The 27,806-nt window shown below is 43.1% G+C and overlaps 1 protein-coding gene across 12 annotated transcripts in view; it reads right to left on the bottom strand.

The window, feature by feature from the left end:
• The window catches only part of FBRSL1 (fibrosin like 1), a 510,952-nt gene that overhangs the window by 174,939 nt on the left and 308,207 nt on the right, over nucleotides 1–27,806 (bottom strand). The window lies entirely within an intron of this gene.

Raw genomic sequence — 27,806 nt, forward strand, 5'->3', positions numbered from 1 at the left:
TAGCTTTTTGCCCACTGGGAATTTTCTCCTTCAGCCAGCAGCTGATGAGGACAATCCGGGTGGGTTTCCATAAGTGGTGGCACCCTACTGAGTTCACTGGTTCAACAAGAGGGGACTCCGCAAGCCAGCAATGACAAGCTCCAAATGGGAAAATGGTCCATCAGAATGCATGTGCTTTGGTGTCACGAGTGCAGGAGGAACAGATCTGTTTGGCCATTCTGCCCAGCGCCTGCTGCTCAGGGAGCAGGCAGGGGGGAATCTTTCCTGCCACATCCTTTTATCCTCAAGTTACAAAGCAGAAATTTCAGCTGTGACATTCTTAGTTTTCTGCAGATTTTTGAGAGACTATTTAATCTCTTATTCTATTTGGCACCTGAAATGATTGACCCCAAACACTCAAGGAACATTTTACTCTTAAATTCTCTGAAACCCACTGAGCACACAAAGAGCCACGACACAGAGGAGGGGTCTCCCGTGGTGATCCTGCAGTGAAGACTGCTCAGCTTCCCAACCGACTCCTTATTTCCCTTTAACTCCAGTGGAAACACTTGGTTTAAGGAACCTGTTTTTCTATAGTCTCGACAGAGCAGAACACTTTGTTTTCTCAAAATGAAACCATTTTACACTGCTCCACCAGATCCACAGCATGTTTTTCACAGAGAAATGCAGCTGTTTAGAGGGATGCACACGGATCTAATTGTATCTGTTACCATTCTGGGAAAGAAAGAACCCAAAGCGCAAGTGGATGAGATTACAGGAAGGCAGCACACTGCTCTGCAGGGGCCAGGAGCCGCGGGCCAGCAGGTCCCGTGGCAATAGCCAGGGTTAACACCAGCAGGCTGCATTAAGCCCCACACAGTTACTCTGTACATGGAAGGTGTGAAAATCAGATAGCCATGTCTTTACCAAACACCTTCCCATAAGATATTTGTGCCTTTTCTGGGGACTTTTATTCTGTCACAGAGCTTTATGAAAATTCTTATAGGAAACAGTTTCTGTTTTTTTCACAAACCAGACATTCATATGAAAAGTAAAATCAGTCCTGATAAATCATCACCAGCAGCAGCCACTTGCTGAATCTCCTAAACCCACGCCATGCGACCACGAACAATTAGAAATTTCTGCTCTGGGCCTGGAATGGGACTAATTGTCCATCATCACCCAGACATGCCAAAACAGGTTTGCTGGGCAAACGCTGCCCCAGTACCTGCTGCATTTGTGCTTGCTCAAGACAGCACTAAATCACGCTGACACAGCATCACATCCATCAAAACCAAGGCGGGGGGCGAGGGAAGATGCCGTCGCAGCAGCGCACTCGTTACCGTTTCCGCGCGCGGAGACCCGCCGGCCGGCGCGGGGGAAGCCTCTCCCTGCTCCCGGGACCGACCGGGGCCAGAGCGCTACAGGGAGCGTGTCCCCCACGTTACCACCGTAATGGAGCGGGTCACGAAAACCAACTCATCTTACCCTTTAAACCTGGTCTACACTGATTTTTAAGCATCATGCTCATGCAGTCTGCACACTCATATTTTAGAGGCAGAGTATTTTGATGACGTGATTCAGCCTGCACAGTTTGGATTAAAGCATGTTACACCGGGATTATACAGCTATCACAAAAATGACATAAAATTAGTTTGTGCACTCAGCCCTGTGTTGCTTAAAACTCTATGGTCAGGCAACCCCAATACAAATTTTAATTCTTACAGAGACTTAAAGAATGATACACTGAAGCAGTAAAAAAAATCAAATAAATTAAACCGAGAAATATATTGCCTGGAAAATACAACGTAGTATTTTAGTCTTGCTCTGTTTCTGTAATAAAACTTGTCTTCCTATTTCTTACTGCATTACGATATTTAAAACAAAGAGGACAGGCTTTTTCTTGTTGAAAACAGACTTGACCTCAAAAATTTGTATACTTATAATGAGTATAAAAACCTATTACAGATGGTCTGCATTACTAAGAGGTGCAGAATTGCTTTATTTAGATGCCTAATTTTGCTTTGTACTAATATGCAACTTTGTCTCATGTAGATAAGTGAAAGTTGCAAAAAGCCAGTGAACCATCAAATCCACATGCTAAATTTTATAAACAGACATACAAATGAAGCAAACATCTGCTCTCTGAGGATACATTTTTCCCCATTCAGGATCTGTAAATACTCCATAATTAATTGTTTTTAAAATGGAAAGGACAGCAAAGAATTTTGTTTCATTTTAGCTTACATCTTCCTTACTTTAATCATGGCTGCATCAGTCTTGCAGCTGAAGGAGCCCGCGGGGCTGTGGATGCGGATCCACAGCAAACGTGGCTCTGCTGGACACGGAGCCCACCATGCAGCCGCGACCGCAAGATGGGCGCTTTAAAAACTGTATTTCTGACAGCACGTTGCATAACGTCTTGTTTGCCTTATGAAATAGCTGTCCTCTCCCAGCCATGTAAGAAAGACTTGCTCGTGCACGCAAACTGTCCCCATAATGATTCATATCGCGCGGGTTTTAAACCACCAAAATACTACACCTTAATCCACGTCAGACTGACCCAAACTGACCCAAAGCTACTAAGCAACCTACATGATGAGAGACAGTGGGGGAAGAATTAACACACCGTTATTTATAGAATTTGGACTTCTGTTTGACATGCAGCATTCTGGAAAATGGAGAGCTTGAGACTCATGGCTACCAACCCACGTTAATCTCCCACTGACTCCTGAAGAAAATACAGCCAGCTTTGGTGGAAAAAACCCCTCAAGCTTCAGCATTCACTTAGGTTTTCTTCCTTTCATTTTAAAGAAACAGGCTCCCACATTAGCGTCGAGAAACAGGAACCCACAGGCTGCTGAACACGCAATGGCATTGAAAAAAACAACGACAGCAAAACCAAACCCGCCCAGAGAGATCTGCGAAAAACAGAACTGCTGTTGACCCCTTCTCTTCGAGGAGGGGTATTAAAAAACACGACTTCAGTGGGCTGGTTCGGTTTCTGTGGTAACAGAAACAGGGTTTCTCCAGCCTCTTCCTCACGCGGAGCCGGGGGCTGACAGAGAGAGACCGGGGCTGGTGCGCCGCATCACCGGGATGTTTTAATGAGTAATGAAGTTGTACGAGAAACTTTGGTTTGACCCAAAGGGTCTTCTGTCTTAAAGGAGAACTTGTGGCCTGCAGAGGAGGCCGGTGGCTCTCCCTGCCCAGGGCCCGGCGGCCGAGGCTCCTCCGCCACCCGGCCTGCGCTCACCGCCCACGCAGCTGTTGTTGGAGGGACAAAAGCCCTTGTCAAAACAAAAAAGTTAAAGAAAATGTGGAGAATGGCAACTGTTGACAGCTACGGGGGCTCATTGAAAGACAAAAGCTTCAATTACCTGGATTTTTCTAAAGGCCTGTTAACACTCCTCGTCTATAAGCGAAACTGTAAACAGCCATTGTGCGGGGTTCATAAAGGCTCCTAAAAGGATTATTCACTGGGTTGTGCCAATTGCCTCTCAATTCCGTCAAGAATCTTTGCAAAACTGACCCCTAATTGTGCCGCTTTTTCAAAACAATTTCTTGCAGTGGCAGATTCCAGTCAGAAAAAGCCTCCCATGAGGTAAAGTTAAGCAGAAACACCACATAATTCAGGTAGAAAGGGCTCAGTGTGCCGTAGAAAAGGCTTCACCCGTCCCTCCTTCTCCCCCGCAGAGGAGGAGGATGCAAACTTTGCAGCCATGGGCCCTCTGTTGACAATGACCCAGTGACGACAATCCTTTGCCGAACTGGCCATGGTTCACCAGGACAGGGCACAATCTGGCGGCTGTTGTCAGGGGACCGTGCTCCAGATGAAGGTTCAGGCACTGGATGAGGCTGGGGTGAAGCAGTAAGAAAAACTGGTGCTTTCCCAACCACCACCTAAGCAACTACACCGTCCCTCCATCCCACCCGTTCCCTGTTGCACCCCGAAGACCTGAGGAATCAGAGACAGAGCTCCCACATGTGCAGACTGGGCCCTGTGGCTTCTTTTTTTGTTTAACAGCTGAGGTGGAAAATCACATTTCAAGACCCCCCTCCACCATGCTTCTCCCACCAGGCAAGGAGTTACGATGCACTCCAGCACTTGCTTGTACAAATCATCTCAACGGGGGAGAAAGATGGACTTGTGGCTACTGTAAAACACAGGCAAGGGTGTATTTGGACAAGAGCCTTCCCTTACCATGGAAATGTAGATACCACCAGCAGCACTCCTGCCTGTAAGTGAAATGAAAATAAAGCTCAAACCCCTGCCTCATCCCAAACAAGCAAAGGCTGAAATGGGAAATAGGAATATTACCCGCTGTAGTTCACATGGGACAGAAGCATAAATCAGATTACTCCACGTAACACAACGGATACTGCAGAGGTTTGTGTCACTGCAAATAAAGCTAAATCTCCACTGCAAAGCTTTTCTGGTGGACCTAGAGTCAGTGGTGTTCAGCAGTATCGTTGCTGGCTCTATCACAGCATTCATAGGCAATCAGAACAGCTGCAGTGTTTTAGCCACGGAAGTTTAGGTTTTTTGAATGCAGAAGGGGAACAGGCCTGGAATGAGCTATGCACAGATTTTTCCAAAAAAGTAGCATCTGCAGAAGAAGTATGTAGGCTCTGTGCTCTGGGACGCCTCCACTGGCACTGGGCTCCTCGCAAAGGCATTTAGTCCCAGAAGTGGCAGGATAGATACTAAAATTGTTTGTACTGTGATTCTGGATGTTTTCTGGCAACTTTAAGTACCATGAAAACATCCTTTGACCCTTTGCTTGCCCTCAGTATCTTAACTTCCAGATCACCCAGTTTTTCTTCATATAACAAAAGCGCTACACTGATTAACATTAAATCAGATTCTCACATAAACTGCCTCATGCCAGGAACAAGAGCTCCAAGAAATGAAAACAAAACCAACCCAGATCTCAAGACTGCAACAGGATTGGCAACACTTGGGTGTTATGTCATTGGTCAGGTGTGGAGAAACACTGTTATCTGAAATGGGGCCACATCCTCCAAGCTTTTGAGAATGGCACAGAAGTCACCGCAGCTTATTCACATAAACACAGTATCTCCTATTCCACCCAAACCTGGAGGTTTACAATCCAGGCTGTGCCCACACAGCTTCAAGGCTGTAGGGCCCTGTTGTGCCAGACGCTATACAGCACAGAAATTACAGGTTCCTCCCCAAACAGCTAACAGAAAGGCTTGTTTCTTCTTTGCACACAAACACACATACCTACAGATATGATTTATATTATGATTAAGCAGAGGGTGAGAGACATCTAAGCTGGCCATGTGAAAAAGCAGATCCCAGCCTGGAGGGATATGTAATCTCACCAGTCTGCCTGCAACTAAAATTGTGTGGGGAAGCGTAAGGCTGGGACAAGAGGAGAACAAAATATTCAATACACAGTCTAACATCACAATGCAAGCTGGAAGGGTAGAATATATAAGTAAAAAGTTCCATAAAATATATAATCAGTGTAGATACCTACAGATCTTGTACACCCACTCAGAGAGTCCTGGAGGATGGCCATGTTACTGCTATCTTATTATGTCCAACCAGATTTAGTTACTGAATTTTCTTTTAATAGAGAGGCTCATGGAAGCATTAGGCTTAAATCCCAGTTTGTTAATGTTTCTTTTAAAGGAAGAAGTAAAATCAAGTCTATTTTTAAGAGCTCTCCTCCCTCGCCCTGCCCTCCGATCTCACCTCCCGGGGGTCTCGCGTACGGACGCGCTTGTGCGTGCAGGGGGAGGGTGTTGTCTCCTGTTAAGTCTGGCATCGGATTCATGTCTGCAGGGGCTTGCTTAAGATGATAGGAAGAGAGAGTTTTATCACGAGCCAGACTGACAGAAAAGCCTGCTAATGGGACTTGAGGCATACACAGGAAAGAAAGTGCCAAAACATTAAGCTACTGCCAAGTGTCAGAGGGCCACTGATTTATTGCAGCAATTTTGCCACTGTGTCCTTTATAAGGTCCCACAAGTCTTTCCTCCTGGCAAGAAGCTGTGAGCTGCCGCAACTCGGGGAGAAGTTTAGATCCAGAGCACAGAAAGTGTCCAGGCGTAAGGCGGGGGCCGGGGGGAGGACGGAAATCGAATGTTGACTTGAACTTGCCCCAGGCAGCAGAGTCCTCTTAGCTCCACTGCCTCCCTGACAGTTTGATGAAATGAGTCAGGGCCTCCCTATGGCTCGACCAGCTCCGGCTTCCAAGTGCCGGGGTAGAGCTGTAAGAAACAGATTGAGCCTCAGGGCAGCAATTTTTTTTTTTCCTTTCTCTCCTCAGCATTTGGTGGGGGGAAGGGGAGGTTATGAGCACTACAGATGTATAGGCTGAGCCTTTGTCTGCGGAGGGGGAGGGCGAGGGGAGGGAGAAGAACAGCAAGAGAGTATTAGCTATGGCAGCCGAGAACAGCCCTGAGCACTATAACTAATTTTGAGGGGCAGTGATGCATTGGACGGGCGATGTGCTGTTTGGTCTGAGGGGGCCCCTGTTGTGAAGCAGCAATCAAGAGGACATTTTGTTAAGTGACCAACAGCTGTCATCTGCAAGCCCAGAGCAGGGAAGGAGGGAGCAAGGGGGAGGGAACAAAAAAAAAAAGAAGAAAAAAAAGAAGAAAAAAAAGAGCATTTGTCCCTTGGAGGCAGAGCACATTAATCCACCTATCTGCCACAGCTTTAACTCTAAAAGCGCTCGGTGCCTCCAAAGAGCCGAACTGCGCTCCATCAGCCACCTGGAGAGATGGGCATCTCACCCTGCCAGACACGGGGAGCTTCCCCACCTCTGCGGGTCGAGAAACCCACGCTAAAAATACTGTTTAAGTCTCTTTTCATTCCATAAAATTGAGTTGATCTGCTGCAGCTTAGGGTCAATCCCTCAAGGACTGTTTTTTCCCCCCTTCCCTTTTCCTTAGCGCTCATAAATTAATCAGGAAGACCCTGACTAAGTCATTTCATGCTGTACAACATAAAAGAAAGTCCCCTGATGATCCATGCGAGGATCTATTAAAAGCGGGAGGAGGGAGGGAGGAAGGCTTAGGGAAGAGAGTGAAAAAGGAAGGGGGGAAGGAAAAAATCTCAACCTTTTTGATATTTTAGGATAAAAGCTGGAGGACTTTGTTACAAATTCTAGCCAACATCAAAACACCTTAAATAATTCAAAGAACATGTTAAAGGGAAGAAACTGAATGTTGCTCTGATGTTCAGTTGATGCAACGCAGAATATTACCCAAAACAGCACAGCCTGTTAAGGGAGACAGCAGCCTTGAGCATTTCAGTTCTTTAGAAAAATGTCAGAACCTGTAAAAATCATAATTTCCAGCAACTTTTTTTTTTTTTTTTGCAAGATATAAACTCAGCGAGACTGAAATGTAGGTTTCTGACAAGCTGTTAACAAGACAACTTTAGAAATCTGTCTGGAGCTCTCAGGGAGATGGGCTGCCATTTCACTGCTTCGAAGAAGTTCATGACATGACAAGCAAAAATCAGGGAACAGAGACCTAAAAACCACGGTGTAATTTTCATTTGCTTCTGTCGTGAAAGAATTCAAGCAGAAATATTAGAAGGCTGCACAACTAAAAAAGCCAGCAGCTGGAAAATCATTGCTGTGGTTTGACAAGCACATCTTTTATGCTGAAAATGGTTTATTTATTATTATACCTATATACAGGCAAGTATTTTGGAAAAAAGAGATAATCACAAATTATTCCTTGAGATCTACAAAGTAAGGTCTGCAGCTGCCTACTTTCAAGCTCAGTCTAAAAATGACCTAGTTCGTGGGAGAGAGTGACCAACTCATTTGAAGCAGCTGTAAGAGTCACCAGATTTCTCTTGGTTTCCCACTATGCAGCTCTTCAACCTGATAGGAAAGGTAAAAATATCTTTCCATAATGCAATCTTTTACTGGAGCCTACACAGATGAACATTCCTACATAAGCGTTTAATAAAGACACGTTCATTAAAAACAGAGAAGTCAGCATCCAATGTCATCTACACAGCAATGTTTGTACCACATTCGAGAGAGGCTTTCTGGCTGGTTTGCCGTATTACACCTCCTACTTCAGGCCTTAATATACCACCATAATGCTTTTCCGTAATTTTTGGATGATTTAATGATGTCTTTTCAAGAATCAATCCATTCTATTCTATGGTTAGAAAAAAGTAGGTGTCTCTGTCTATCTCTATATAATATCTCTCTCCCCTCTCTCTTACTATTTGTACTCATTCTAAGTATTTAATGGTAGGTTGATATAGCTGCCTTGAAGTCAATTTACTGATCATGATGGACTCATTATATCCATGGCTGCAGAGTTTTGGTTCCCTTGGGATGGCTGCTGTGGGAAACCCAAAGCCAGCCAGCTGCACACATACAATCTTACGCTTAATTTCAGCCCATATTTGCCAAGCAAGAGAGAGATCAGACAACACAGCAGGTCATTTTTGCTCGTAACACCTGTGATTATACCAAAGGGTAATGGGAATTATGGGCCAAACTTAGCCCAGCGTTTGCAAGGACCATGTAAATAATGAGCTGAGGCTTTTTCATCTCTTTCCTATTTCCCTCACGTCCACAGGTCTCCGGCGGTGCAATCCTACCGCCATGCTCGGGTGATTGGAAGGGCAGCACACACAAAGTTGAATGGCTGACACCGCATTTCACCAATTTAGGAAATGGAGGAGACTCAGACAAGAAAAGAGATGCAGTTTGCTTCTTTCTCAAGTGCTCAAAAGTTCTTTTCATTCCCCCCTCGCTTGGGCATTGTGTTAAGAAAATAATGTGGTCGGTTATTCACTTTTACAGAACTATGCATTGGCAAAGCTAAATATAAAAGCTTCAAGGCCTATGCCATTACCTGGACTTCTCTGGACCACTAAATGACAAAACTTTAAACATTAAAGCAATTTAAAATATTTGCTATTTCAGGTGAAATTGCAAAGGCTCTCCACCACCTTAGTACATCTGCTGCTCTCTTCCGACCTCCCCTAGATACTCATTTGTTCTTGTCAGCCCCCAAAATGTCAATGATCGATGTCCATGGAATGGTTTACAAGACAGAACCTCCTACCCCACTGCTCTGCTCTCAGACTGCGAAGGGAGTTTGACCGGCACCGACCTCAAAGAGCAAGACAAGGGCTGGTAGTAGATGTTGAAGGACGGGAACGCAACATCCTCAGCTAAGCTATCCTGAAACTTTCTGAACAGGCTCAAGGACATTTACCCTTTCTGTTGTCACTACAGATTTGTCTGTTTCTAATTTGTATTTTTCTTCCAGGACTGATGTGGAAATGCTCAGTTGTGTGGATAGGTGCCATTTATGAATAGAAGTTCCAAAGTTCTGAGTCTTTCCTTAATAGTGGCAGCCCCCTGTATGGCTAATCCAGACTGGAGCAATTAGTGAATAAAAGAAAGAGCAAACATCTCAACAGGAGGGGAAATAAGAGAAAAAGAATAGAAGACTGAAGAGCAAGAATGCAAAAAACAACTTCCTGCACTGTGGACCAATAATGAGATGGGACTAGAAACACTGTCTTTTTGGGAACAAACCCTCTCGGCTTTAATCAGTAACCATTATTATTAGCAGGATGATAAATCTGCTAATAATTACATGGAACAAATTATATGTGTTTGTACAGAGTGAGAGTACACTGAATTACAGAAACTTTTTATTTTCCAACAGGTTATTATGACCACAGGTGAATGTGCAATCTGTTTGGAAACCCTCGCCCGCAGTGTGCTCAGCCCTCAGAGTGTGTCCTGGCACGGGGGCGCAGACGGGGCTCCCTGCCCCAACGGGGGCGGCACCGCCACTATTTCCTTTTTCACTTGTGATACGCCAGCTAACTCACGTGTGGTTTGCAGCCACATGTAGCAGTAAAATGCATAAACAGCAACTCATGATAATGCTATTATTAGTACGTGTCACTACTGCGCATTTAATAACAAGAGGGGTTTTCATGGACTGTCGAGTAATTAGGGGTCTTTAAATATGCTTTAAAGCCTTTTCATGGAGCTGGAGTGTGCGTGGGTTCTCTTCAGCATTTATGCAAAGCACTTGCACAGATAACTAAAAGCTCAAGAGGTTCTGGCCAGCTTTTAGCAGCACAGGTCGACAATGACAGGGTCTCAATGCTAATCAATGTACATTAAAAAAAAATTTCTTTTAAATTCACACCTAACACACTTCTGTTTATGAAGCAGAAATAGCATTCAAAGCAAATCACTTTGTTAGCTCTGCTGGCTAATGAAAAATTGCCACAATTACTAAAACAAATCTTTGTTTTCAATTTTCAATAAGCAGAACTTTAATGGAACAAGTTGCTCTTGAAAGCATGATAGTTTTTCCCTTAAAAAGGAAAGAAAGAAATCCTTCCTAGCAACTGCAATTATGATACTTTCATGTCAAATGAATTATATTACTGAAAATAAATCTTTCTAAGATGCACAAGAGGGTTATCTGGCTCCAGTCAGACTTATGCATTACTGGTTTTATATGTTGTACTCTACTTGATTAATATAGGTAATCAAATTATATTGCCTTCCACTGTGCTCTCAAATTCAAGGCTATAATGTTTTCAATGACAAAGTTCATAGAGTTGTATAAAAATGTACCTCATGCTGTACCAGCCCTTTATTGCTGTAGTAAAACACCATTTTCAATTTAGTAATAAGTGATATAAAACAGAGTGTCTTGATTGGCAGGGTCATATTCATTCTGCAGTGCCCTATGACACTGCAAAGTTCAGAATGGAAATGTAAGGGCAGAATCTACCACAATCTCTGTTGCTGATACTTCAGGGAATAACGTGATTCCTTTTTCATGAGTTGCCCAAAGGAAGGACAAGGAATTGGACACCAAGACACACAACATATTATACACACATGGATGGAAGGGAGAAAGGGGCAAGAAGAGACTCGTTATAACACGCTACTGCTCCAGACAGGTTTTCCTGCACTGGAGCCAACGCTGTACGACTGCTTCCCACCTGCAATAGGAAATGAAAAAAGAAAGTAACAGACAAGGAGGAAGGGAACAGCCTGGAGAGCAGCAAATGCTGGAGAGCTCTTGCTGGCTGTGCCACTGGCCTGACCTGTGACCAGAAGAAACATTTTAGGGCTTTGCGATTCTGTGCCTAACTTGAGGTGCCTTAATGAAGTTGTGCTGTCAAGTGCTCTTCACTTTATGAACAGGATTCTCTAAAGGGCTGTAAATCAGACTGTCAAAACTGGTAAAATCTTAAGTTTGCAGCTACCTTTGAATATGTAAATCCTAACCCTTCCCTTCCTTCTTTCCTCTTATATAAATCATGAATAATGTTTACTGTATCTGTACATCATCAAAGCAACCAATCTGTAAGTTCTGCAGAGGCAGAGTACTCTGGCGAGCCTTGTCATCGCTACGAGCACTATCTGGAAGAGCAAGAATTATAAAGCCATTTTCCGTGGAACTAAATGGCAGAGATATTGTTAGCTGGTATCTTTTCTAAGGATGTACGTTGAGCAAATGATATGATCAGGAAAGACAACTCTTGGATTCAGGAATTAGTAATGTTATCTTAGTTTTGTTTCCTTGGCAACTTGACCTTTCATAATTTGCCCAAAGGCAAAATATGGGCAGCATATCCTTTTCAAATCATACCTCGATAATCTTGTGATTAAAAGCATCACCAGAATGTGGCCTTGCCGTAAGATGGAGAATTAACGACTCTCTACTAAATGATCCACTGATGTTGAATCTAATTTAAGTAGCCTTGCAAGAATATTTAACACTTAATGATAGGCTCTGTATTAGAGTAGGCTTAATCTAGGATGCAGCCACAGATGTCATAAGAAGGAATTAATCAGCATTGCTTCCACTAAAACAGAAATGCAAAATTGCTGAACAGAATGTATTAGAAACAGATTAAAGAACTGGGACTTAAACATAAAAGAACCAGAGCTGATGCCACCCTCAGAGAGCTAATTTGAGATACAGGAAAACTTAATTCGCCTTTAACTGAAGAATTGGGGTGTTTGAAGTTACTAAAGAGAAACTTGTGTTATCAAGAAGGAAAGAAAGGCAGATAGTCTTTTCCCTCATCAATTAAAAATGAAAGCCCAACCCAAATATTAATGCCTGCCTCAAAGTCCCAACAGAACGAAGTTATTGATGCTCTAGGGACTATTGCTGCATCCTACGTGAAGCTCGAAACTCAACGAAGTGCTGGGGAAGTTTCTCTGATTTGGAAAACTCCTGCCCAATTTAGATAAGTTACCTTTCAGAAAAGTAAATCTTGGAAAGAGGGAAATATAGCCCACAGTTATTGAAATCCTTGCAGTTTGGGGAAAATATGAAATATGATATTTGCAGTTTCACTCTAAACTCCCTATACAGAGAGAACTTGCCCACCCAAAGGTTTGCATAAAGATCTACATTACAATTACTTATAGTGGCTTCCGACAATTTATCATCTCCCCTACTAGTTGAGGACTCCATGCTGTCCACAGGGTTTACTCTGCCCAGTCTCTGTCATTAGGAAGGACGGGTGGGAGTACAAGCCAGAAGGGACCAGCGACCATCACTTCGGAGCATCTACATAGCACAGGTCATTACATTTTGATCAGCGACTCTCCATTCTTGATTTGTAGATATTGAGACTGAATCCCCAAATTCTATGAAGCATTAGAAGCACATGTCATGGATTAAATATTGCATTCTTAAAATTTCTGAGTTACAGTTAATGTTCCTGGTTATGATGAGGACAATCTAAGTTTAGCACAATTATATTTCTGCTGAAAACATCTAGGAGTGTGAATACTCCAGTGGCCTGATTCAACCAGTGCACTCCTGATTTACTGTCATCGCTGTTAAAAAGGTTTTTAACCGGGTTGAGTGGCCCTTCCTTGAAAAATCACAAAACAAGCTAGCTTTGCTCCCAATTTTCATTGATAGCCTAACAGAACATAAAAATCATCTCAGTGCTTGTTCCCAAATTAATGATAAACTTATATAAAGCTTTGATCTTGATGGAAGAATCCATCAAGACTTCCCATTTGTCTCCCTAATTACTTGCTTTGATGCTCCCGGCTTGCAATCACTGCATAAGCTAATGTCCTGAGGTTGCCATGGCTACCATTAACGAAGCAGAAGGAGACACTGCTCTGCACATCAGCCACCTTTGCTGGATGTTTTCTAATCCTCCACCGTCAATGGTATAAAGGTACTCCTGTACTGCACCACCGATTCACAAAACAGTTCCTATTAATTTTATTACAGATGTTACTGGCAACATTCACTTTTTCTTTCTGCTGCTCACACACTGGAGGTTTTGAAAGCAGCGAAGCGGTGAGAAGACAAGAGTGCAAGCAAGGACTGAGTTTACTTCCCAGCTTGAGCAACAACTTTCTGTGTGATTCGATGCCTCGATTTTCTTGACTCTTGAAGGACAGAAATGATGCATTGTTCATCACACAGTCCTGTTGAGAACACACTGCTAAGAGCTGATGAAGAAAATGTGTTATAATATTAACTTTTAATTTTAAATTTGCTTGAAGTGAGTTCCCTCTATTTCTACAGCTTTCTGGTTAGCTAAAAACCTTTCATTAAACCTCCGCACTTCTCCTTTTTTAATAAAGGACACTGAACAAGTAAGGATCCATAATACCCTTCAACATTAATAGTAATTGCCCATTGAAAATAAGAAATGAGAAATCACTTTCTTATTTGCTTATCTGATGACCTCTAAGGCAATGACGAGCATGACAAATGCACAGTGTGGAGTATTTCTTTATTTATTGTATTGATCTAATTTAATGTGATGTCAAGAAATGCAGTACTGAGCCATTAAATGCCAACAAAAAGTATATTTTGCTGTAAAATATGTGTATTTATAATTTCAGTCCACACACACGTTTTTGTACCTTCTGCAACTAGTTCATGAAAGTTTTCAGCACAATCTGTTCTCAGAACTTTTCCATTCTAAAAAAGATAAGAAATAAATGAAATATCTGAGTGGGAACCATCATCCTAACATATTTCAAATAACTAATCAAGGTTGCCTGAAAAATTCCTACAGCAACAACACACTACTGCTTATTTTGGTTATTAGGAAGATATATCACTTTAATATTATGTTCCTGCAAAAGTTTTATGCATTCTTTTAAATGTATGAACTCAAAATCTTTTTTGTTCTGAATACAGCGTTTTCCTCTGGGAGGTATAGTACATGGTAAGCATGGAAAGTTAACATGTAATTAGCATGGTACGTCTAAACAAGTTACATCAAGCTAGAGCTAACAGAAGTTCAGATGGGCAATAATCCTCTGAGCACAGCCGGCGTGAATTACAAGCTTCTGTGATGCTCAGCAACCTGAAAACCGACAGGACCCCGAAGCAGCTACCAGCCCCCTGACACGCGGTGTCTGCAGCCCACCTCCGCCCCATGGGCTCCCCCTGCTCCGCGGGATCTGCCCACGTTTGGGACCACTGGCCCGGCTTCTGCCACGAGCTGGGCGTGGTGGGAGACGATGGAGCTCACGTCCCATACGCGTCCCGCGTTCTAAACCTCCACCCGCAGTGTGAGAGCAGGACGCTTTATTAGATGTTCTCTTGCTAATTTTCCTCATGATTAAATTTGCTTATTTTCCTCAAGGAGTGACTATTAAAAATAAACCTACTGTGATTTTATTTTTAGTAGATCCTGTAGTTAGGTCACGCCTGACAAGATCAGAACCATTGCACTAGTAACAGGGTCACGCTTAGAACAGACAGGCCCAGCTCAGTGCTGATGCACTCCCTAAATGACTCTCTATCAGTATTCAAACAACTTCTTACTCCTTGATTTAGAAACAAATAGCAAGGAGAGGGAGATTCCGAATTAATTAAATGGGCTTAGTGAAGAAGAAGAATCAATTTTGGCATGAACGCTACAGTTTTTTTTAAATTAAACCAATACTACACGCTCTTTAGCAACTCCAGATCCCACATAATGACAGAAAACAGCTAAGTGAATCAACAATCGGAATAAGCAGAAATCAGAGTAATCAGATTAGGGCAATCATCATTGCACAATCCATAGAAATAAAGATACTCATTTTTCAAATGACTAATGATAGTACCAAATGTTAAAGACAATGAAGAAAAGGAGGAGGAGCTGTTTTTAGACAATTGCATTTCTTCTGAAGAACACAAAGCTGAAGAGCTTGGATTCATCTCTCAAATACTATTGCTCATAATATGTCAGGTTGTAAGGCACAGCACATGAGAGAGAATACATAAGCCAACATAAAATTCAGCATGATTAATATATGATTAGTTCACGTTTGTACAATGCTTTGAAGATGTGAACTGCCAATTAGAATTTCTGGATTAGACTGGTTGATGGCCCAATGCAATCCAGATCAGTAAATAAAAACCTGCACAGAAGTTTAAACTAACTGCCCAAAGATTTAAGAACCCATGAGACACTAAGAACTGCTTTAAATTTCAAGTGGATAAACTTTAAAAATCTAATGACCTTAGTGGAAAACAAACAAATATCTTCCCAAGAGTAATTCTGCAGTAATGAGAATGAAAAAAATATTTAGTCTGACATGTGCAAGACATGTACATCTTCTGAGATGTAGCCTCAAACTGGAGAGTGGAAAAAGAGAGAAAAATAGGAAATTCCTTTCTAGCTTTCATTGGAAATTTTGAAATTGGACTTCAGGATAGGGGAAAAGAATGAAACCTGCAGTGGATGAACAATACGGGGCTCACAGAATCCTTTTTTTTTTTTTCCTATTAGAGAGCAAAATACATTTAATAACTTACAGCAAAAAGACGATCCGAACACATCACGTGCATGGGACCAATATTGAGCTTGGGATCAAAACAGAAAACCATCCAACAGAGATGTTGACTCTGCTACTGATCTGGCCTTTTCCTGCTTAATTAAAGCTACTGAACACTTGAGCTGGAAAACTGTAATCCCCATTGAAGTGTCATTTTAGCGGCAGGTGATCAGACCTTTCAAGCTCCACTAAATAATTATACTAGCAGGAACCACGTGCAGTATTAATGCGACCACAGGAAACCCACATAGGTGCAGTGAGGAGCACGGTTAATGCCCAGCCTGGTAACCAGGCAGGGATTACCAGGCAAACCAGGGATGTCTGAATCGAGACACAAGTCCCCGTCCCCGCAGGCAGCCATGGCCAGGGCCATGCAGAGCAGATGTGTGGCTCTAATTCTATAGAAGCACTAAGACTGGACAATCTGTGGGGGCAGGGACAGCAGGTAATGGTTATATCTACCCTTTGGTTTGAAATAACAATCTAGATTAAATGTTATTAGGCACAAAACAATTAAATACTCTGGGCACAAATCTTTGCTTTTGATCCCTATTGCGATGCAGAAATAGACATGGAGGCCCAGAGAACACGAATTGGTTGTGTACTATGGTGTATTTTAGGCAATAAGAAACATGACCAAGGGAAGCCCCAGTAACACAAAACCCACGTAGACTTTCAGCCACTGCAGACCCGGCGCAGTTGCACTTGAGGCTCGGCAAGGGCCTCGCGCGCTGACCTCAGCAGCGGGGCCTGGGGACGGGAACGGGTCCGCGGGAGCTGCCCACGGCCAGAGCGCGCTGCGTGATACAGAAGCCACGTTAAACCACTCACCCTCCGGAGCCCGAGCTACTGGAAAGAACTGAAACCGAAGAAAGCCAAACCAAAGCAAACCTCCTAATTAGTGTTAAAATGAAACAAAGGCACTTCCTTACTAATCAGGATGCACATTTTTCTGTAGTGTGCTCTTGTAGAGGTCTAGGGCTATCACTCACATAATGTATGAAAAGATGTAATCTCTAGGTATATACAAATATTTCCCAAGGGTTTTTAAAGCCAGCATCTGTAGCAATACATATTTTGCAGCAAATATTTAGAATGAAATATTTCATAAAGTACTTCAGCACTTCTTTGAGTGTTTAATTTATCTGACATAAAAGAACAAGAGTGTATAGCATTTTCCTGTAAGTGGATGTAAAATACGCATTGCATGGATCCCTATAATTAAAAAAAACAGCAAATCATTGTCATTAATGCACAAGCAAGATCATAAATGAATACATTATTAAGTCCTACTGAATTAATGCTTAACTGCAATAGAGTTGAAATTGAATGAGGCAATTAATCAGAGTAAGAACTGGGAAAAAAAAAAAAGCCACATCTGTCTCACTTTGAATACATTGAGGAAAACGACCTTCAAACGGGTACTGCCAATCAAACCAGGCCGCCCACGGACGTGGCAGCGCCGGTGCCACCACGGAGCACGTTCAGCCGGGGTACCAGACACACGCTTTCCATCGAGTTGCTTCGTGGGCACATCGCGCCCCCAGGGAAGCCAACATTGTGTCTCGAGGGTCTTATTTCATAAAATCATGAATGTTCAGATGGTGAAGATCATGCTGGTTATAAATATGAACTACATCTGCTCAAAGGCACTAGAAAATGAAACTGGGGGAGTTGACATACATTAATGATGATTTTTAAAGGCTTCATGCTCTTCAACATCTAGGGGAGGCTAAAAAAATTATGTTCAGAAGCTTTTGTTCCATGGATTGTGCTTTGATCAACTAAAATACATTAAGTTAAATTTTTCCTCATCAGTCTTAAACTCTGTAGTGGAATTTTCTTTAACGGGTTAATTAGACTCCCTCAGGTTCTTAACTGTTGAAAAGTCTTAGTTCAATTTGTTTCAGAGTTTAAGGAGGAATAAAATGATAATACTAATGATGATAACAACCCTCATCCTAGCTAAAGCTTTTTGCACTTCCCATGTAGAACAGTATCTATTGTTCACGAGTCCTACCTTTGACAGATAGGCAGGTATATGTACTTTTTTCAGTGTAACATATTATGAATATTAAACAATATTTAAAAAGAAAAATCCATTGGTATTTTTGTAGCAAGTTCTTAAGCAATAATTATCTTTGAATAAAGGCTTTTTTTTTCTCTTAATGCAAATGAACTGCAAATTTTCCAAACCATAATTGTTTTCCTACATTGAACTGATGGAGCAACTGGCATGTCGGTAATCAGCAAACTCATTTCCCTTTCAGCAGCACTAAGGATTAGATTCAGGATTTTCCATTAAAAAAAAAAAAATTGCTTAGATATTCATTGATAAAGCAGCTAATAATTAGGGGCTAGGAAAGTTTGTCAGAGGGCTGAATAGTGGTTAACCTGTTCCTACAGTCCTGCTCTCATATCAATGAGTGCATTAAAGCCATTGTGTTCCTTCACAATGCACAATAATTTGTCATTTGTGCACAATACATAGCTTTTTGCACCAAAAAGGCAAGCCAAGCTATACAGTTACCCTTCCATTAACACCTGCAATCACACACTTGCCCATGGTGGGTAAAACGGGTCCTGTCACCCGGAGAGCAGCAGGAGCGCGTCCGTGCAGCACGTGCCACCGCGGTTCGTCGGCACGGCCGTGCTGCCTCCGGCTCCAGCTCCTGCGAGTCGCTGCAGTTTCTATGGTGCATTTGAAAACCAACTCCCAGCACAGAAAAGTTTAAAAACTTGTTGGGAAACTGAAGTCTAGTGTGGGGCACGAAGTTCGAGTGTGGGAGGAGAACGGTTCTGGGCCAGCGGGGAGCAGGATGGCGGGTTCCTGGCCTCTGCCAGCTTGAGGACTTTGAGGAGCTGCCCATTTGCTCACCCTCAAAGCCAGTGAAATCCCACCAGCGAGCAGGGAAACTGTGCTCGACTTTTGGGTAATAGTCTAGAACTACTGTTCCGTGCTGATCTGCACATCCCTCTCTTCAATAAGATTCATGCAACTATATAATAATAAACACTGCAAAGAAGCTTATTCATCTGTTATTTAGTTTCAGACTGTGATCTCTCTCTTGCTCAATATGAAGAGATGGTGATGGCTTGATGGGAGTGGACAGAGGTTTTGATCTTCATAATCCTCTGCCAAAACTTGTAATCGTGACTCAAAGCCACTGCCACAGGCTATGAGGAAAATTAACAAGATGAAAAGTTCATTTCAGCTACTGTAGAAAGACTGAGGAATACGGATCTCACGTGCCTGTCTCTGGTCAGATTTCTTAATGGGAAGGAGATCAGAGAAGGAACTGGAAAGCACAGCCCTGGGAAGCACCAGGTCTCCTTTCCTGAGAGGCTCGCATCGGATAAAGGTGATCCCCTTTAAGGACAGGGAACACTATTCCGTGTTTTAAGGGCTTTTAGACAACTCCCCAGAATATATTTTCAGGCCGGCAATATTTTATTGGGATACCAGTGTGAGACCTAGGCATGTCTGGATACATGCCAGTGTGTATCTGTCTATTCTACCTTTCTCGGACACAAGATTTATTCTGACTGTAACATCAAATATGAAGATTTTAAGCAAACTGTGACACAGGGCAGAAAACTGATACGACCTCAGGATGGAAGAGCACAGCAGGATGGAGTCATCACTGCACAGGACGGTTTCAGCCTTGGCCGCCAAAGTGTAAGATATCATTGCTTTTGTTAAAGGGATCACGACAATGTAGTTGATCAGCACCTAAATGCAAAGGTGAACATTAATAATGCCAACCATGCAGGGTTAGTTAACGGATCCTGTTTCATGGGAAGACACAGGATTCAAGGCTGAATCCTGACCTAACCATAGCCAAGGGTCCACATTTTGGTGACTTGCATGAGACTGATGTTGGGATCTGTAATAGAAAGGGTGAGCGAGGAAGAGAAAGAAGAGAGTGGGAGTGGGGGCAATTCACTAACACACACAAACCCACAAGATAAAATCAACAAAGCAATTAAGCTTCAACAGAAACAAGACGGGTTCCTTCTGGTTTGCTTTGTTTTGTTTTGTTTTGTTTTTTTCCAGTGTGAATGTTAATTACTGTGCCTTATAGCAGAGATAACGAGAGGGTTTTACTGCCTAGCATTTTTCAAACAAAGACATGAAAAATTCATGAGCAGGAAAGACCTTGGTGTTGAGCTTCAGTTTTCTTGTCAAACATTTCAGCTCTGGAGGTCCTTGGGAAGGTTATACAGCAATATCCAAGTCTAAAGGATGTCTGTCAGATGGATCTAAAAGCAACAGGAATTTTATAGGCTACATGTGACCTTGTCAACATATTTTCACTGGCCAGTGGTGTCTTCCAGCATCATTCACCCAGTTTACAACGAAAATCTAACACTAAAATGCCTGTCCTCCTAAGGACAGAGCACTCACAAACCGGTCTGTCCGTAACATAGGAACTAAGATGGTTCAGCTGATGTCAAGAAATGCTGAAGTCCGCGCATCACTCTGAAAATGGTCCAAATGTACCCTTGTGCTGACAAGCAGGCACCAGGCTCCAGGGGAACTTTGCCAATCACAGAAATTTTATCAGGACACTGTGCCGTCCAAAATGTCACTGTTTAACTGGGAAGAAAGATCCCACTATGCTTGGCATGGCTTCTAAAAGATCTAAAATCTCTTTTCATGTAACTGGTTTTAGACATGTGGATGTTTTGCAAGTTAGCCGTCCCTTTATTAAAACTCAGCTGACTTTTTTTTTAAAGGTTACAAAAAGGAGCTGCTGTTTGCTGACATGTAGGTCAGGCACAGATCAAGTGTGAGGAGAATAAGGCCGTTTAGTGGACTAACAAGAAACAAGTATAACACAAAAGCTTTTGGGATCATGTGAAACTCCTTCCCTTGCCTAATCAAATTCACCGTGGCAGAAGCAGGAGTTTGACGAGATCTTCAAAGTCTGAGCCGCTCAATGTTTTCTTTCCTTGTTAGTTTAATAAAGAGAAATCCCTCAGGTGAGTCACTAAGAATCATTCTTCAAATCAAAAACTTCCCTAATCTGTGGTCTCATGCTTTTAGAAATTATTCTACATAAAAATTCTCAGCATACCACCTCTTCTAGAATCCAGATGATTGGACAAGGACAAGATAACAGTCGCTTGAATAGTCTGTGTTGTCTGCACTGATCTTCACAAAAACACGACAACTCAGTAGCACAGAACATGCCGCAAGATCAGAAGCCTGAATTATGAATTTGAGGCAATTTTTGAATTAATCTCCCTTCCCAGAAAGCCTTTTTAGCAAGTAGGCAGATTTAACACATGCTCAAGCCTCTGAAGTTAGGCAAGAACCTTCAGCTAAATATTAACAAAGAAGGAAAACCCTCTCATAATCACGTCAGTGTTTAAGACCTCACTGGAGCCGAAAGTTCACACTGGTACACTGATTCTCTCCCAAAGTACTGTTTTGAAATTAGACTCTTCTTTAGAACCAAAGTTTCCTAGTCTGAATGGTTTGCAGGTGCTTTCTATACCTGTGTGTGGCTCTTGTAGCTTAGTTTTGTATGTAACACCACTTTGATGCTCGTGACTCAAGAACCTAAGAGGTGTTTCTCTTGTCAGTGTTCGTACCACTAAACCCAGAAGGGCTTTGGCAGCCACAGAGGTACTTACCAGTATTTTCCAACAAGGCCACTGGAACGGGAAGGCAAAATTTGATTACGTTTCCCAGTACTAAGGTTTTGGGAGTAAAGATGCAGCCAATCAGTTAAAGGAGGAGACTCTGAACACTCACGTCGCTCTCAGATGAATGATGTAGATGAATTTGTAACGAGGGCTCTTTTTCCCCAAAGTGTCTGCCATCAAAATCAAGAAGTTCTAAGCTCCTGACAACTAAAACCCTTCCAAGCAGCAAGCCCTCCAGTCAAAATGCTTTCACATCTGTTGAGATTTCACTCAACTGTTGCCACCACTTGCCTGCCTAGAAGAGCAATGGGATTCAACTTCTACTCTAAAAGCGAAAAGTTATTACAAAACCTGAGTCTTTGTTTTACAACCAAGTGACAGGAAAGAATGCTAGCAGCTTTTTTCTCATCTTTTGTAAGCTGTTGCTGATGAATGCCACCCTGGTCTTCAAGAAGTATGTGCTGATGTTTAGAGAAAACATGGTAAACAAGGGATGAAAAGTCAAAGGAGAAGTAAATAAGCACATTGGTTTCATCAACTCTGTCTCTTAGGCTGGTGATAAAGAAAGATGCAGTTGCATTTAACCTCCACACGCTTCTCTGGATTCCCCGCACTATCCCGTGTACGCTCTCGGCTCGCCGCGCTCAGCCCTGGTGTCCCAGCGCCGCACAAGGCACAACGTCGCTGCTGCGGCGCCCCGCGCCAGACCTCGCTCCCCGGCCGCGCTCCTCCGACACAACGGCCTTCAGCTGCTTGGGACACACATTGGTGCTGCAGGGAACGGTGAGGATGGATTCTCGGCTGCACCCTAAATCTGCTGGGAGCAGTGAGTGGGGATAGATGGTTGATGTAAAATTACTGCTTTTACTTTCCTAAGGCTGACACTGTGCTCACCGTATCTTTTGGACAGGCTACACTGGCAAACCCCATACACATACGGCTCTTTCGGAGCTTGGTGGACCCATCAGAGATTTCAGCACTGGGTGTGGAGCATTTTGGAAGTTGGATTTCTGGTCCCAGTCTCAGCCTGATTCCAGCGTGTCCCAAACAGAACAATACTTTGCGATTCCTAAGAAAACACCCAGCCCGATAAAAAACCCAGAAGAAACCAAAATCCATTTGCTGCTCCTGGGACCTCAGCTTGTACCTCTTCATCATGCAACACTGCGGTGACCCCAGTATGAAAAAGAAAAAATAAATAGACCTGTGTAATAATTTTTGACTCTGCATTTAGGAACAACCGAGCAGAGTTCAGGAGACGATCCCACACTGATGCCGAGTTTCCTCCTGCTGGTACCGAGTCCCGCTGGGGTTACTGAGATCCTGACCAGCTTCCTCCTGACTCTCTGGGCTCCACCACTCACTATCGGTACCAGCTTGCATGACTCTTCACAACCCCTTTTTTTTTTTCAAAGTTTTCACTCTTGCAAAATGGCTTTTTTTGTTTGTTTTAAATCAAAGAAAGCCATCTCTTCCCCTGCCTGCTCTTCCCTTGCAATCCCTTTTGTTCCTGCCATGGTCAGAAGCACAGTCTTTCATTTCAGATCACTGCAAAGTTGCAGGTGAAATCTGTTAGACCACAGAGCAGCTAAGGCAACAAAGGACAAGTTTTGACTAAAGAAAAGCACTCTGTAGATTTTCATATCAGTATCTCAGGTTGACCAATTTGTAGCTTGGTTTGTGCCCTGGAGCTCCTCACTGAGAACACTATGGGGTAAATCAGGGCAGGTTTTGTACGTTGCTCCTCGCCCAAAGCACTTATCACACTGGAGCTGCAGACACAGCAAACTGCACCCCTTGGCTGCAGTTTTACACAGGACCGTGTCTACACGTGAGTCACCACTACTACCAGCATGACCCATTTGGTTTCTACTGTTCCAGAAATCCTGTACCTAAAGCTCCAAGGGGGAAGAGAGGCCTAATGACTGCGAATAACGTACATATTCAGACAGTGGGTCCCTTCCTGTTTATCCCAGATACTCCTGGAATTGGAGAGTTTGAGCTGAAACAGTGCTGGAAATGGCCTTACAAAAAATTAAAATGTCCCAGTATTCAAAAATAAACAGGGAGCTTAAAGCTGGTGTAACATTTGCCATTTCAAAAGGCATTTACCTTAGATATAAGGGGAAACTTGCGTTGTACAAAACTGCAGAGGCTCCCTCTCCCCTTATACCTTGAGACATCTCTCTTTGCTTGGGGATTTTTAAATTATTACCCAGTGTTTTTATTTTTAAGATTTAGGTCCCATCTACAGGATAAAATCTGATCAAAGAGCCAGAACTTTGAAAGGAAAAATCCTTCACTGAAGAAGAGAAGATTTAAGGCATGTCTGTTCCCGGAATTCTTTCATTTAAGAGGTTTACTTCTGTTTATTACTTGCTAATATGTTTAAACCGCGCTAATATCTAATCCTGACATTTTAAAGATCTAGGTTTAAAGAAATGATCTGTCTCCACTAGTAATGCAAGTAAGATTTGTAATCACAGGTTCGTCTCCGCGGATGCTGAGATCCGCACCCGCCGGCAGGCGCTGCGATGCGCGGCAGGGCGGTTTCGGGTGGGCACGGAGCGGGGCCGCGGCTGCACGGCCGGCGCAGCACCTGCACCGCCGCGCTTCTCGCTTTCATGAGAACCAAAACTCAGCCTCCCACACATCCACCGCAAAGGGGACACGCTCTGTAGATCCGGCCGAATTGATTGTGGGTGATGGTTGAGCGGAGGGCCACAGCACCAGGCAAAGCCACCAGAACACGGACTAAAATGGTCCTGTGGCAAACCTCCACCATTTTGATCTTGAAATGAGGGTGTCCTCCATCCGATGCTTATTTAGCCAAGAAAATAACGCAGCTGCGGGGTCAGTTTTATCATGGCTTAAGCTTTTTTCCTGCTGAGCTTAATGAAAGACTGAGAGTACTCTAGTGATTTGGGCATGTCTTACAGTGGGTTAGTGACTCATTTGGGTTTAGAAAACATTCGGGGTTTTTCCTTGCTCACAGGCCTATATTTCAAACACAGTGTTTTCTTTTGACTGTTCCTGTTTTCATTTCATCTGGTTTCCATCGAGTAAAATTAGAAGCATAAAGTTTAAACTATATTGTGGACTGGTGAAACATTCAAACACACAGAGGAGTTTATATTGAATGCAGGCCATTTGCTGAGACTCATTATCAGCTAAGCATCGACTAACAAAGGCTGCCAGATGAACTGTCCTCAGCCACGCAACAGCAGAACATTCTCCTTGTCCCCAGTTTGCTCTCCAGGGTTTTTGTCATTCATGGAGGTGGCTTATAGCAGAGATCACTAGACACAGGTGGGCTGCCGTGGTTGTACTGAACGTAATCCCCAAGGAATTTGTGAACATGTAAGTCTGACACTTGCTGTTTCACCAGCATCAGAAACATTGCAAGGCATAGGTAACACAAAAAGGAAGCTGTATCTCGGTGATAAGAGAAAAGAAAAATGATTAAGAACAAAGTAGATTTGTTTTCAATGTACTGCAAAATAAAACAACTTTGCAGAGTTTAGAGACACAGTTCCTTTAAGATCCAGCTGCTAGATCATCTTCACAGGAGGATAAAGGTCTCAGTTCACCCCCGCGTTCAGATGCTAGAGCCTAAACCCCAGATCCAGGGCATTCACTGGGTTAAGAACGCAGGAAATGCAGGAGTCCCTGCAGCCACCGAATGCTGCCTCACGACAGAGCCTCCGGAGATCAAACCCAGGCCATTTTCAACCTTTCTGGCGAATCTCAAAACCAGAGTCTTTCTATTAAGCTTCTATTAAATACATATACACAGACACATATATGTCTATCAGATAAATGCACTCTGCCTTGATCTTGTGAAGAGGAGAGAAAGGTGGAAAAAAGAGAAAGGAAAAGCATTTTCAGCCATGTTTACGAACCAAAATTCAAAATCAAGGGGTTTTTTGTTCATTTTTGTCTTATGTTATAACTGGCATCACAAACCTGGAACTGCTAGTAGTGGAAGTAGTTCTTTTACCAAAACATTGTATCATTTCTGACCTTAGCAGTATGGGAATTCACTGTAATAGTGATCTATATTCCCACGCTGCTTTCAGATTGGTTTAGCAAACAGAATATATAAAAGCTGAACTATTACAACAGTTGTATCTATCACTCCTGCTCTTATGAGAACAAAAAAACCTCATTATGTGGCTGGGCAGGCAAAATTCTATGTTTTCTATATGAAAAAAAAAAAAAGACGAAAAACTGTTTAAAGTTTCTGGATTAAGTTCCCATTTAAAAATCAGGCCTATCAACACACTACAAGGATCAATTAAGGAAAAGTTCTTATCTATTTGAAGAGAAACAAGACCGTCCTCCCCATTATCACACTATTATGAGGGATGTCATGCTATGATTTCCGCGTGGGAATTTTTTTTTTCCTTATACCAGCACCACAGTTTTTTTCAAACGGCACGACAAGTGTCACGCCTCTTGATGACACGTGGTTACCTGAGCTTGGAAACAAGACATGGAGCAAGCGCCCTCGGAGGCAGGCGCGGGCTGCCGGCCCCGGCGGCTCTCCATCTCTGCCCGAACCCGCCCTTGCCCTGCTTTGGAAGAAGGCAAAGGACTGGAATCTGTTACGAGACACTGTCCCGTGGGGCGGTCGAACACCGTGCTGTTCTCCGGGGAGCGGCGCCGGGACCCCGGGGCGGGAGGTTCGCTCGGCACCGCGGGTCCGCGCTGCGCCTGGCACCCTGCACGGGCCAGCGGCCCAGCTCACCAGTATATTGAAAATGTTTCAGGAACCTCGAAAACAGATTAAGTAATGCAATAATAAAACTCTCAGTGAACCTGTGCAATAAAATCCATCAACAGAGGAGATGGGTAATATAATCTCTTTAGGAAAAAAAAAATCCTCTGCTCTATGCCTGAATTACCTTGTGCACCACAAGATAGAGGATTTAGACTATGGCAAAGGATTGAAATCTCTCTTCAGGGACACCCTTCTCATAATTGTACATTCATGCCTCTCTCCCCAGTAGTAGCCTAAATACAATTTACCGTTGCACACATTTTTATAGGGTTTCTGCAAATCCGGCACTTTATTACCACCCCGGTTATAAGGGGCCACACGGCAATTCCTAAGGGTTCACTAACTGAGCAAGATATTAAGCTTGAATAAAAAGAATCAAAAACGTCTATCTACAATTTATAGTTCTCTATAAAGGACCTTGGGGAACTGCAATTTGAAGGTGAAAAGTAAATGGAAAGCAGATTTCAGCTGAAAAATTCCATATGATCGATGGAGAAGACTTACAGAGAATTATCCAGAGAGGTTTTTAAGGTGTGCTAGAGTTAAAAACATACAACTCCAAATTACACACAAGGCACACAACATCCCAGTGTGGATACATCTGATTAATCAGGTCTATTCAGAGCCTGGTAACAGCTGCCTTCTTTATGCACATCTCGTGAACGTGATCCTGTTTTACACCTTTCTTCAGAGGAAAGAAAGGTAAAAGAGGATTTGAAATACTCTGAGGGGCCCATAGGATCTAACAGTTTCCCAGTTTGTCTGAGAGATCCTGCGGTCCAGACCTGTGCTCCCGCTCGAGCCACAGACCACTTGGGTCTTGAGCAAATCCCCTGGTGCAGATGTGCCTCAGTTTCCCTGTCGGGGGAGGGAGGGGGTTTCGGTTCAATCACCACTTTGTGGTTTCTGAAATTGGAATGAAAATGTTACAGAAATGAAAGCTACTGTTTCAGTGCTTTTTGTCTTCTTTAAGTTATAAGAACAATAATAGAAAGTCACTGTAACATCTAATTATAAATTAGCGAAAATGAAGACAAAGACTATGCAGTTATTTATAACTACCTGCAGAAATTAGGGAATAAATTAAGTTATTAATATGAGAAAAAATAAGTAAACAGGAGATGATGTGGCAGATGTATCATCTTGCCAATCTCAGAAGGCAAGGTTGTGAACGTGGAAGTCCATCTCTAGCACCACAATACCTTGTAACACTTGAGAATCAAGATGCGACGTTTTTGTGACAGATAAACATCTCTAGTGCTCCAACACACCTCCACATTTGGCTGAGTGTAGTCCCCTCCAGGGCACATTGGGAACCAGGCAATGATCCTTACTCCTGAAGAGACGGGCCAAACACTTGCTCTCTTATCTCCTCAGTTGCAAAAAATCCAGTGATGACTTTGCCCCACCGAATCTTCGAAATGGAACGAGCCTGCAGGAATGACTGTGCCCTCCAATCCCTTCTTTCCCACCCAAGAGTGTGGTGCAATGTACGGCCACTGCGTCTGTACAGGATCACGTCTGCTGGAGGGATGGGACCTTTCCAGACTGCAAACGTTCTTGTG

The sequence above is a fragment of the Caloenas nicobarica genome, chromosome 16, assembly GCF_036013445.1.
Source record: "Caloenas nicobarica isolate bCalNic1 chromosome 16, bCalNic1.hap1, whole genome shotgun sequence".
NCBI lineage: Eukaryota > Metazoa > Chordata > Aves > Columbiformes > Columbidae > Caloenas > Caloenas nicobarica.